At 39.5% G+C, this 13,459-nt stretch overlaps 1 protein-coding gene across 1 annotated transcript in view; it reads left to right on the forward strand.

The window, feature by feature from the left end:
- SULF2 (sulfatase 2) overlaps nucleotides 1-13,459 on the forward strand; it is a 298,832-nt gene that overhangs the window by 165,557 nt on the left and 119,816 nt on the right. The window lies entirely within an intron of this gene.

The raw sequence follows: 13,459 nt of genomic DNA on the forward strand, positions 1-13,459 counted from the left end.
ATGTTTTGGTAACAAGAAGCTATAAACAACAAGTCTCTGCCAATTCTTCATGTATATCACGCTTGCTGTCATCTATCAGTGATTTCTCACACTCTTCAAATTTCAGAGCTTGTACTTTAGCTCTAAATGCATATGTGCACCTCTTTATCCAAAACTGTGATGATCAGTTGGTGAGTGATTAATGGGATAGAGGTAAATTCTTACATACCAGATGAGCACATTTGTCTTTACTAAGAGTAGCGGCACAATCATACTTTGCACTTAAGCTGGGAAATGGGCTCCATTTATCACTTGATGTTCAGAACAAACCCAACACTTAAATTGGGTAGATTGCATTAATTAAACACATTGGGCCTGATTCATTAAGGAACCTAAGGCAAAAATATGAGTAAGTTTTCTCCTGGACAAAACCATGTTACAATGCAAGGGGTGAAAATTTGTATTTTATTTTGCACATAAGATAAATACTGTCTGTTTTTTCATGTAGCACACAAATACTTGATAGCTTATTTTTACACTGAAATTTAAAGTTGATCTAGGACAGTGTTGGCTTACCTGTGACACTCCAGGTGTTGTGAAACTACATGTCCCAGCATGCTTTGCCAATATATAACAGCTTATTGCTGGAAGGGTATGCTGGGACTTCACAACACCTGGGCTTTCACAGGTTAGCCAACACTAATCTAGGACATGCCCTACCCAACTATAAATCTGCCATCACATTTTAAATTAACCTCTCCCTCCGATACAACATGGTTTTGCCAAGGGGCAAAGTTATCCATTTTGCTTTACTTTCCTTACTGAATCAGGCCCATTAAACCTAAGCAACGGATAGTCTAAAATTGATGACACTGCATTCAAGGGCGGTCAGGTTTCTGATAAATATATTGAGCCTGATTCATGTTCAGACATATCTTGAATGAAATAGCTCTGCTCATGCCCAGAAACGGACCTTACACCAATGAACCTAATTGCATGCAATTCATGTCTGAACGCAAATGACATTTACAATTGGCTAGCACTTGATGGCCAGAACAGGGGAGGGACGGGGTGGACTTGCATAGAGAATGTACAGTAATGGTGTGCCGAGGGCTTTCTGACATAGATGCATCCAATTCAAGTCTAGGGTTTCACTTAAGTACGCTTGGTTTCAGACGTTTCATTTGCACCAGCTGCAGGGCAGGAGTAACTGATGACTGGCAGGCATAATCTTTGCTTGAAAAAGTACACGTATGCGTGCCACTAGCTAGCACATAACATGTGTGTGCAAGTAAGGTAACCATAAAAATGTATTGTATGTACAGTGCATATTAAGATTCTTGACTTATGTATTTAATGTAAACAATTTATAGAAACATATTTTCTTTCTATACAGACCATATTTTTAGAAATGATTATACTGTTTACAGTTGTTCATTTATTTTATAATATACATTTTTTATATGTATTCTGATAAATTCAAAATATTTATGCCTTTTTTTTCTCAGTTTAGTAGCGGTAACATATGCAAATCTCATTGGTCTGCCCTATAGTTATTATTGTTATAATGCAATTATAGAACTTACTGGAGACTCCCAGACTTCTCCTTTTAAAACAAAAATGAAAAGAACACCAATTTATCCAATTAGCAAAACAGTTCGGCAATACCCTACTGAGTTTTTCTTCAGGCCACAAGATTTGGAGAATATGTGGCCTTGAGGAAATGTTGAGTTGGGGAATTGTGGGGGTCAGGATCTGTAAAATTATGAGGGTTCAGGAATAGAGATAATTGATGAGGCTGGTTTTATATAGTATTTTTTTAGCATGAGCTCATTGTGCTTAAAGCGTATCTGTTATTCCCAGCTCAGCATTGCTGTATCGACAGTGTTCGATAAGGCTGTGACTACAGCAGTAAATGTTAAAACTATTATTAGGATTCACCAACAGAGCATGTTGTATGGATCAATGAGGGAAATTTACTGAAGTGTGGTTTGTAGAAATGTTGCTTTTCTGGCATCTGTTTGGTGGTTTTCACTTCACCAAATGAACTAAAGCCAAACCTGCCAGAAAAGCGCCATGTTACAAAGCACAACTTTCAAACTCGCCGTCCCATTTTGTTTTTAGAAAAAAAACCAAAGCACTACATTGATGTGCACTTTGTGAAACCACCAGGAAAAAGGGCAAAAACACTAGCTAGATAAAAAGAAAGAGGTGGTTGTGAAATGAAAGATGCCTCAAAACGCGTGTGGTTTTTGCTCTATTGTATCTCAAAATTTAAAATACAATATAAGGAAGCCAAATGTAAAAAAAAAACCTTCCATACCTTTAGTAACAGGCCATGCTACTTAGCATGGCGCACAGTCAAACATTCGGGCCCCAGTACCTAGAGAGACCGGGCCAATGTAAGTAGCATTGGGTCCCTCTTGGTAGTTTTGGCCAATGGGAAACAGGGAAATAAAATAAATCTTGTGCACCACTTGGATAATAAAAGTAAATGGCTGTGCCCCCTTTCTCAATACAACTGAATTACTGTGCTTCTGTTTTTTATGTTGAATGATCATGCCCCCTTTGTATCAAATGAGCTATATTTAAAGGTTTCTTTTTTGTTTTAAATGTTCCACTTTTTTTTTTTGTAGCGCAGTATTTTAACTAGAGATGGGCGGGTCCGGTTCTCCGAGAACCGAACCCACCCGAACTTTGGGTATCCGAGTACCGAGCTGAGCAGCTCGGTACTCTCCCGCCCATTCCGAATCCAAATCGAGGCCGAACGTCATTGTGACGTCGTCGGATCTCGGGACTCGGTTCTCGCGATACTTCAACTTTATAAATACACGCCTCCACAGCAATCCATCGCCATTTGACAGAGGGAGAGAGCAGGGTGTAGTCATAGGCTAATTAGAGCAGGGACAGAGAATACCATATTGTTCTTGCAATTGCTCTAACCAAAATCGCTAGTGCAGAGAGGAGGATAGAGGTTTATTATTTTTTCTTCATATTTGGCACTCCCCAGCGCTTTTGGGGTGTCCCCCATAATTGTGCATTAATATTTCTGGCTGTCAAAAGTCATATCTGTCAGCAGTATCTACTAAATAATTTGTAGCACACCTCAGTGTTTTTGGGGTGTCCTCCCTAATTGTGCATTAATATTTCTGGCTGTCAAAAGTCATATCTGTCAGCAGTATCTACTCAATAATTTGTAGCACTCCTCAGTGTTTTTGGGGTGTCCTCCCTAATTGTGCATTAATATTTCTGGCTGTCAAAAGTCATATCTGTCAGCAGTATCTACTCAATAATTTTTAGCACTCCTCAGTGTTTTTGGGGTGTCCTCCCTAATTGTGCATTAATATTTCTGGCTGTCAAAAGTCATATCTGTCAGCAGTATCTACTCAATAATTTTTAGCACTCCTCAGTGTTTTTGGGGTGTCCTCCCTAATTGTGCATTAATATTTCTGGCTGTCAAAAGTCATATCTGTCAGCAGTATCTACTCAATAATTTTTAGCACTCCTCAGTGTTTTTGGGGTGTCCTCCCTAATTGTGCATTAATATTTCTGGCTGTCAAAAGTCATATCTGTCAGCAGTATCTACTCAATAATTTTTAGCACTCCTCAGTGTTTTTGGGGTGTCCTCCCTAATTGTGCATTAATATTTCTGGCTGTCAAAAGTCATATCTGTCAGCAGTATCTACTCAATAATTTGTAGCACTCCTCAGTGTTTTTGGGGTGTCCTCCCTAATTGTGCATTAATATTTCTGGCTGTCAAAAGTCATATCTGTCAGCAGTATCTACTCAATAATTTTTAGCACTCCTCAGTGGTTTGCGCTCAGAATGGATTCAAAGCAGTCCACATATGATCTAAATGAGCAACCAGGTTCTGTCACCAGTCCTGATGTTAGTGTTCCCAGTACGTCATCTGGCCAAGGCGATGTCAAACAACAGAGTGTTTTCAAATTAGTGCAAAAAACAAAAACCAAAAAAAAATTTACTGTATTGAAGCGAAAAAGAAGTGTAACTGAGCAAAAGTTAAGTGACGATAAAAAAAAAATTGCAAGCATGCCATTCTACACACGCAGTGGCAAAGAGAGAATGAGGCCTTCACCTTTGGCTATTAGTGGCAGATCCCAAAAAGTTACCCAGGCTACAATTGGTGCACAACTACTGTTACGCGTCAAAGCTGAGCTGCAAGATACCAGTGAGGCATTACAGGAGAATATTTGCTCTGATTCACAAATGACAACAATCCCTGTGGAGAGTCCATCCAACAGTGGGATGTCTAATCGTGAGCATTCTGCTGATGTGTGCCTTAATAGCCCGAGTGTAGCCGGTGATACCCAAATTGAGGATGCCACTTTGGAATTAGAAGAGGATGAGGGGGAGATTTGTGTAGGCGACGAGGGCGCTAATGATGATGTTGATGATTATGATGCAGACAGATACCAAATTGCCTTTCTCAATTTCTATTTATATTCTAGATTATATAACGGCTGAATAGTTTTCTATTTTACTCCTAGTGGAGAGAGGATCTGATGCAGACAGATACCAAACTGCCTTTGTCCATTTCAATTTATATTGTACAGTATATAACGGCTGAATTTATTAGTATTTTATACAAGTGGAGGGGGGCCTAGAGAGACAGAAACCAAACTGGCTTTCTCCATGTCAATTAATATTGTACAGTCTATAATGGCTGAATTTTTTGGTATTTTATACAAGTGGAGGGGGGCCTAGAGAGACAGAGTGACCCCAAACTGTCTTTCTCCATGTCAATTAATATTGTACAGTCTATAATGGCTGAATTTTTTAGTATTTTATACAAGTGGAGGGGGGCCTAGAGAGACAGAAACCAAACTGGCTTTCTCCATGTCAATTAATATTGTACAGTCTATAATGGCTGAATTTTTTGGTATTTTATACAAGTGGAGGGGGGCCTAGAGAGACAGAGTGACCCCAAACTGTCTTTCTCCATGTCAATTAATATTGTACAGTCTATAATGGCTGAATTTTTTAGTATTTTATACAAGTGGAGGGGGGCCTAGAGAGACAGAGTGACCCCAAACTGTCTTTCTCCATGTCAATTAATATTGTACAGTCTATAATGGCAGAATTTTTTAGTATTTTATACAAGTGGAGGGGGGCCTAGAGAGACAGAAACCAAACTGGCTTTCTCCATGTCAATTAATATTGTACAGTCTATAATGGCTGAATTTTTTGGTATTTTATACAAGTGGAGGGGGGCCTAGAGAGACAGAGTGACCCCAAACTGTCTTTCTCCATGTCAATTAATATTGTACAGTCTATAATGGCTGAATTTTTTGCTATTTTATACAAGTGGAGGGGGGCCTTGAGAGACAGAAAGCAAACTGGCTTTTTCCATTTCTTTACATATTTAACTATAAGTGTAGGGTGTAATATACATTCAAAGACGATGGCTGCATTGCCAATATGCATAGATGGAGAGGAAGACAATCTGTTTTGTGTGTAGAATAGGCCTACCAACGAAGAATTAAACTGTTTTTTTGGATGATTTATTACCTCAACAATTAGATTACTTGTCTCTAAAACAGTTGGAGCACTAAATTGGGTTAATTTAGGCCCAAAAACATGGATTTTCCCAAAAAATAGCAAAACAAAACCAAACAAAACCAAAACCAAAACCAAAACACGCAATGGCGGTTTTGCAAAACCAAAACCAAAACCAAAACACGACGGTAATCCAGATCCAAAACCGAATCCAAAACCAAAACACGGGGGTCAGTGACCATCTCTAATTTTAACCAAATACTTACCTACCATATTCTTCTTTTCTTGACCCGGCGTGATCCACGGGGAGAAAAGACACCCCGAAGTGATGAACTCTTCTGCTGCCACCATAAAATGAGTTAATGTCCGGTAAGCTGCCAATCAGGAGCAGTCTCTCATATCTGACGAATGATAGACTGCCCCTGATTTGCTGCCTGATGCTAAGTAGTACGGTCGGTCCATTACTGAAGGGGAGAGAGCTATTTTTTTTTACATCAGCAATGGCGGTTTACCCTAAACCAATTGCAGTTTGGGCTAAACCGCATGCGATTTAGGGGTTTTGAAACTGCGGCACATCACCAGCGATTTGCCTTGTGTTGTGCAGCGGTTTCAAAATCGCCACAAAAAAAAGAAACTTTAATAAACTTCCCCTGATGTCCTAACAGCACAGGTGAATGTATCACTCATTCAACAAATATAATTAATTCACTTGCTTTCCTATGAATGAGGCTTAGTTAAAGTTAGTTAAAGTTTGAGTGCATTTGCATCACAAGCACAAACGTAAATTATGTGGCTAAAAAAAAATATTTACATATTTATTTTCAGTGGCACTTATCTTACGATTCGTGTAATTGAAAATAAACACGTAAATGTGTCTGCAAGAGATAAGTTTAAAGCACATAAACATACAATTTAAGCGTATAGTGATGCTGCGGCATATTCAAGACACCATTCTTCTTCATCAACTGGATGATGACGAATGGCGTTTTTGTTTTAAAAAAACAAAAGTTTTTAATATGTAAATTAGCCTGGGCTGGTTGTGGCAATTGCCGTTATGAACAGTGTGGGATCCCGCTGCGAAAGTTACAACCAGCGTTAGACCATGACAAGTTGGGCTGGTCACACAGGAAAGCCTGCGGTGTGGGGTCCCCCTGTTATAATACGGCACAGCCCCAGCCTGTTCAGCATCGGACTGAATTCTCTAGGGGAAGAAGGCACACACAGCAAAAATGTCACCAACCCCATGAAAAATACAGAACACTGAAAACACTTGGGGGTAATGTATCAAACTGGGATTCCCGCTATTCTCTCTGGCAAGTTTAAAATTGCAGATTTATTAACCGGTGATTTGATGTAAAATCCCCAGAGATGTGTGTCTTTCAAAATCACTACAAATCGCAGTTCCGATGTTTTGACACTCTAGCTATGCAAATCGCCAAATGTATGAAGCTGTGAATTTGCAAGCTCGCCTGAGTTTGAATTCAAAATCGCCAGATACAACATGCTGCTTTCTATAGGTGATATTAGCAAACACATCACTGTTACACTGCAGGGCAATGTTAATAAAACAGGAGGCACAATGGAAGTTTAATAAACCATGTTTTTTTGTTGTAGAGGAGCAAAAATAATAATTAATTTTTTTATGGAGGGACAATATATTTTAAGAATAAATTAGTGGGCCAAATTTAATTATAGATAATATGCAAGTTTTTTTTATTTTTTTATTACAGTGTCTTACTATTTCGTCACCAGTGGGGCAATATTTATATTTTTATGATATAGCAATACTTGATATTTCCAGATGGGGTCACCATTTAAAGCACAGACTTGTGACACTACAAGTGCTCATGTGCATGCTGACACTTGTAGTGCCACAAGTTTGTACTGGTATCTCCATCTGGAAATTTTAAGTGTCACCATATCATAAAAATATAAATATTGGCCCACTGGTGATGAATAAGTGAGCCACTGTTATATATTAAAATAAAATAAAAATCCCTTCCATATAATCATTAATTAAATTTGGCCCACTAAATTATTCATAAAATATTTTGTCCCCTGTAACAAAATGGATAATCATTTTTGCCCCTCTACAACAAAAAAACATGCTTTATTTAAACTTCCATTGTGCCTCCTGTTTTATTAACATTGACCAGATATCTTAAACTACACTCGGGCGAGTTAGTGTTTAATCTCGAGAGTTTGACTACAACAGGGGAGAGATAGGTGTTCAAAGACCGCCACAAATCGTCAGAGATTGGATTTCGGAAAGTCAAAATCGCTGGTTAATACATATAGCAATTTTGCACTTAAAATTGCTGGTTATCTCTCATGAATTGCGGCGATTTTAAATTGCTGAAAAATTTGCAGCTTGATACATTTACCCCTAGGACTCCTCCCAGGTACATATTGGGGGTAATAAATAGTTAATTTAAGAATTCAGCAGTGTGTCTTTATTTTATGTGTTAGTGATTTGGGAGTAGTGCAAAAATGTCTTCAGGTGCTTAAAATAGACTTTGTACATATAACAATTTTACCACAAATTTTGCAAATACCTAGACGATTTAACATTATTGGAAACTCAGAAGGAAGTATGGAAAACACCAGGTTGAAATAGAGATTGTTCTGAAACCGGATGTATGTGCTATCTTGTGCATCTCCTAAACCTGTTATCCTTTGTGCTGCTGTGAACATGTTGCTTTACTAAATAAACCTGATTGACTTTACAATACTTGGGCAATTTATAGACCCAGTATTAATATACATTTAAAATTGCCTGCTCTGTCTTTTAGAACTGAGCTCATTCCATGTGTGTTCCATAAGCACCACTGAATTATTACTCCTCTGCGACACCTACTGGTAACTTTTCATCACTTCTATTAGTGTTTAAATTTATTTAGATTTTAGACCAGTTTCTAAACATTTTTATTACCTGCAGTCGCTTTTAGAGTGGAATTTTATTTATTGACTTGTGCGGTGTTGTTTATTGTAATTGTCCTTACTGGCTCTGCAGCAGGGCCTGATTATAGGTTCAGTTTCCTCAGGCTAATATGCTTGTAGTGTCCTCTTGCATTCCACACCAGGCTAATACCTGGTATATAAAAACAAACTAATCTTTAACTCATACTGGCATTCTCGCTGATGCTGAGCCAGTACAAGACGTGGCTAGCTTTGCCATCTGTGGCATGATGACACAGTTCCGAAAGTGTGTTCTATGTCCATGTATTGATGCCTATAGAGGTGGCCATTTTCATGGAGACCAAGATTTAATCAAAGACTGACAGGTAAGACAACATGACTTCAGTAATGGAGACAGAAATGTAAAAGACACTTTAGTCTCTAGAGATTCATTAGCTGCTTTTCTTTAAGCGTAGTTGCCTACTCTCCTGGAATGTCTGGGAGACTCCCGCATTTCTGGGAGAACTCCCGGGAGAGCAGGACAACCTCCCGGTTCTCGTCCCCGCAAAAGATAAGTTGCGGGTGGTGGGGGGCTTAATGACGCAAGTATCGCATCATCTTAACCCCGCCCCCTGCTGTGATTGGCCAAATTGTGACAATTGTTTAGGAGTGGGGCCAAAATGTTGCGATTCGCCAAGCCCCGCCCCCGCATGCCCACCTCTACCGCGATCTCCCTGAAGCCAACGAGAAAAAGAATGCTTTAAATTAAAATCTGGATTCCTACACCCCCTCCTAAACCAATGTTTATGTTCCAGTGTTTTCAAAACTCTGTTCCACTTGGCTTTTTAAAAGGGTAATGTCAATCTTTGTTTCTCATTTAGATTTCATTAAAATTCAAACTGTATTGCATAAGAGGCATGAACAAGCACTACTAAGGGTGAAGATCTTAATGTGGAGGGGGCTGTCATGGCTGCATCTGTCTCCACCCTTGTCACTCCTACTAACTTATTCTCATGTGCCACCCAAGGATGACTCATTGTCCTCATCCTTTACCATGGGAATACATTAAGATTTAAAGGTTACTACATTTTCCTTTCATGTTTTCTTTTTACATTGGAAAACAACTTTTCTCTTATATTTTAAAATGAATTTCACTTTATACCTCCTCCTCCTGTCACAATTTTGCACCTCTAAAAATTGCTGCAGCCTAGTCAGACTATTGGATATGCAGACCCTGCTCTGCAGCAGTAGCTACTGTATTCAGGAAGATTTGTAGTACACCAATGCACGTCTCCGTGATTATATAAATACATGGATGACTAGTTTAGAAGCCAGAAAGATAAAGCAATGCGTTTGTAAGCTGCTATTTTATTGTTACATTTACCAGGTGGAAGTACCCCTTGATTCTGCCTGGAAGGAGTTACTGATTTACATGCTGCAATCATGTTACACCTACAGAATATAATCAATATATCTGAGGACAAGTTTGCAAAGTATAATGGATAATGGGGGACATTTGCATATAGCAACAATTTGATGTTAGTTGTTTTTTGTTTGTTTTTTAACTGGACTAGAGAAAATGATAGTCTGATTGGTTGCTATTTTCAATATTGCTTTTTTCTTTTGCACCAATGTCCATTATTTTGTAATCTTTAGAATACCAACTGTGAATACACAGGTTTTGCAGGGCTAGTACTTTCCATTTGTACTGCTTACTTCCTGGGTAAGTATCACATTACATAGATCTCTAGGGGTCATATTTAAGACGCACCGCATAATATGAAATATAGTTTTCAATCCTGATCACATTGATAAGGATTTAACTATCTTTCATATTTATCAGAAAACTTAAACAGGGACAGCTGTCATGTTAAACTGATGGCCCTGTGAAGTTTATCATTTACCTTTTCTCTGCCTCTTCAGTGCAAAGACAACTGTGTTGATGGCATCATCCTGCAAATCCTAGTGCACATGCGCCTACCGAAAATATCAGGCATGCGCACAGAGAGCCATTGTAGTGTGAGTGACCGACTCAGTAAAACATAAACAGATGCACGATATCTGCTTCGATGCAATGATCGTAAAGCTGACATTTTCGGGGATTTAACAGATTATTAATATTTGATAAATAGGCCCTTAGAGAAGATGCTCATACTGGTCACAAAGCTTTTTGCAGCAAAGTAACGAATCCAGCTGAAGCCTCTCTGGGTTCATTGAATCCCTCCTGGATTAAAATGCTATGTGCATAGCTCTTTCTCCATTCGCTGGTCATTGAGCAAAAAAAAGCTTTGTTGAGGAGGGCGTCTTCGTTGGTGATTCGACAGGAGCATCCCTGGCATGGTAAATTACAGTGGTAGGGGCCTATTTATTATAGTTTTTATTTTCATTAAATTCCACACGCAAATGGACGTTTTCGGGGGACTGATGTATATCCAAGTAATATGTAAATTTATTTGCAGTGCACCATTTTTTTTCGAAATACACAGCAGTCCCTATAGATGTCTATGGGGACGGCTATGTTCCGCGATTTAACAAGTATTGAAAATACTTTTAGACATGCGGTAATGTACACCAGCTCGGGCTGGTGTACATTATCGTATATGTAAATTTTCAGGTCTGCTGTATGGGGGAGAGCATTGTGGTACAGGATCTTCGGATCTCTCACCGCATCTTACTGCGACAGTTACCATAGAAAATATAGGGGAGGGGTCTTCGCAGGAACAGCAGTCATTCCAGTTTTTTCATAAACACACACAATCTTTCAATCCTTATCTTTGCGATAAGGATTTAAAGGGATTGCGTTAAAAATGACCTGTTTAATAAATATGCCCTGTAATGCATTATGTATCACTACGATTTGCTGCGATACATAATAATTACCACTGACGACTAATAAATGGATCTCTTAGTTTATTTTCTTGCAAACGACCAAACTTGAACTGTACTAACACAGTAGTGTTCAAAGTTCCATTTTTAAAAAAATAAATAAATAAATATATATTTTATACCAGGGGCCGGAAACCCCCGGCACGCAGCCCCCTGAGTCCTGGCACGCCGGCTGTCCGACCGTTCTAAATGACAGCCGGAGAGGAGCTGAACTGCGCAGCAGCAGTGCAGCTCTTCTCCGGCTTTCATTCTTTCCCCGACACTACTCCGGCTGTCATTTATTAAAAATGACAGCCGGAGAAGAGCTGAAGTGCTGCGCTTGCACAGTTGAGTGTTGGCTGCACAGTTCCTCCCAAGCACCTTTGCGGATGCCTGGCAGAGGTAAGTATTAAATTATATAATTTTTTATTTATTTATTAGTGCCCTAAAAAAAAAATGTATGCAATTCTGAGGCCATAAGAGTCATTGGGGGCATTTTTTCTATATCTAAAAAATATTTTGAGGCACTTTGAAGTGTGAAGAGAAGGGGGCATTACTGTGGCATAAAAGGTATTGGGGGCATTACTGTGGCATAAAAGTTATTGGGGGCATTACTGTGGCATAAAAGATATTGGGGACATTACTGTGGCATAAAATGTATTGGGGCAACTGTGGCATACTATATATTTCTGGGGGCAACTGTGAAATATGTATTTCTGGGGGCAACTGTGGCATACTATGTATTTCTGGGGGCAACTGTGACACACTATCTATTCTGGGGGCAACTGTGGCATATTATGTATTTCTGGGGGCAACTGTGAAATACTAAAAATTTCTGGGGGCAACTGTGGCATATTATGTATTTCTGTGGGCAACTGTGACATATTATGTATTTCTGGGGGCAACTGTGACATATTATGTATTTCTGGGGGCAACTGTGGCATACTATGTATTTCTGGGGGCAACTGTGGCATAATATGTATTTCTGTGGGCAACTGTGACATATTATGTATTTCTGTGGGCAACTGTGACATATTATGTATTTCTGGGGGCACCTGTGGCATAATATGTATTTCTGTGGGCAACTGTGAAATACTATGTATTTCTGGGGGCAACTGTGGCATACTATGTGTTTCTGCGGGCAACTGTGGCAAAGTATGAATTGAGGGCACAACTATGTGGCATAAGATGAATTGGGGGCACAATTACGAGGTATGATGTGAACTGGGGCACTACTGAGTGGCATAACGTTGGTTTTTTTTTGCTGGTCCATTACTGTTAATATGATATTAGCCTCATAAAATGAGACATAATTATATATATAGCCGCCGAGAGGGGAAGGGGTGGCTGCAAATTGCCTGGGCCTGCTTGGTGGCCCGAGTCCCCTCTGGAGACCTATCTTTGAAAAAAAACTGAAAAAATTAAAGTACTTTTTAAAATTATTTTTTTTTGCGTGCAGGGGGATCGGTAGTGGCTAAATCCCCTTCAGCTCAGGTACCTTCAGACGCCAGGTCATGTGACTGCAGTGGTCACATGGTACTCGGCGGGTTGCTGAATATCTTCCCATGCTGTGCAGTGGAGAATAAGGTAAGAAGAAGGTGTGCTGGAGAGGGGGCATTTGTGACGAAAGGTGATGGAGAGGGGCATGTGTCACTAAAGGTGCTGGGCAGAGGGGGGGCAAGTGTGATTAAAGCATGTGGGCAGAGGGGACATATTTGACCAAAGCTGCTGAGCAAGGGGGCATGTGTGAGTAATGCATTTTTCTGTAAGAGGGTGGCCTGGTGCTTTCACCTGATAGACATGCCCCCAATGATGTACTGCCACACCCCCAATTGTACGACCACTTGCAAGGTAAAAAAAAACGTTGTGCCGCCGCGAGGCACAACATTTTTTTACCATGCTTAACTATAAGGGGGGACCCATGGAGTTGCTGTACTGAGGCCATTAATTTCTCTAAGCAGCTCTGTATGTGTAATATATATATATATATATATATATATATATATATATTATATACACACACACACCCACCCAACTGGCACACCTGGGCTTGACTAGATTTTAGCCGGCACTCCGATAGAAAAAGGTTGCCAACCCCTGTTTTAGATTAACAATATTATTTTGATAGTATTTAAAAGAAAATAAATTAAAAATCGCTAATTCTAAAGTGAACACCAAATAGCGGACCACCGCCACGGAT

The sequence above is a fragment of the Mixophyes fleayi genome, chromosome 6 (assembly GCF_038048845.1).
Source record: "Mixophyes fleayi isolate aMixFle1 chromosome 6, aMixFle1.hap1, whole genome shotgun sequence".
NCBI lineage: Eukaryota > Metazoa > Chordata > Amphibia > Anura > Limnodynastidae > Mixophyes > Mixophyes fleayi.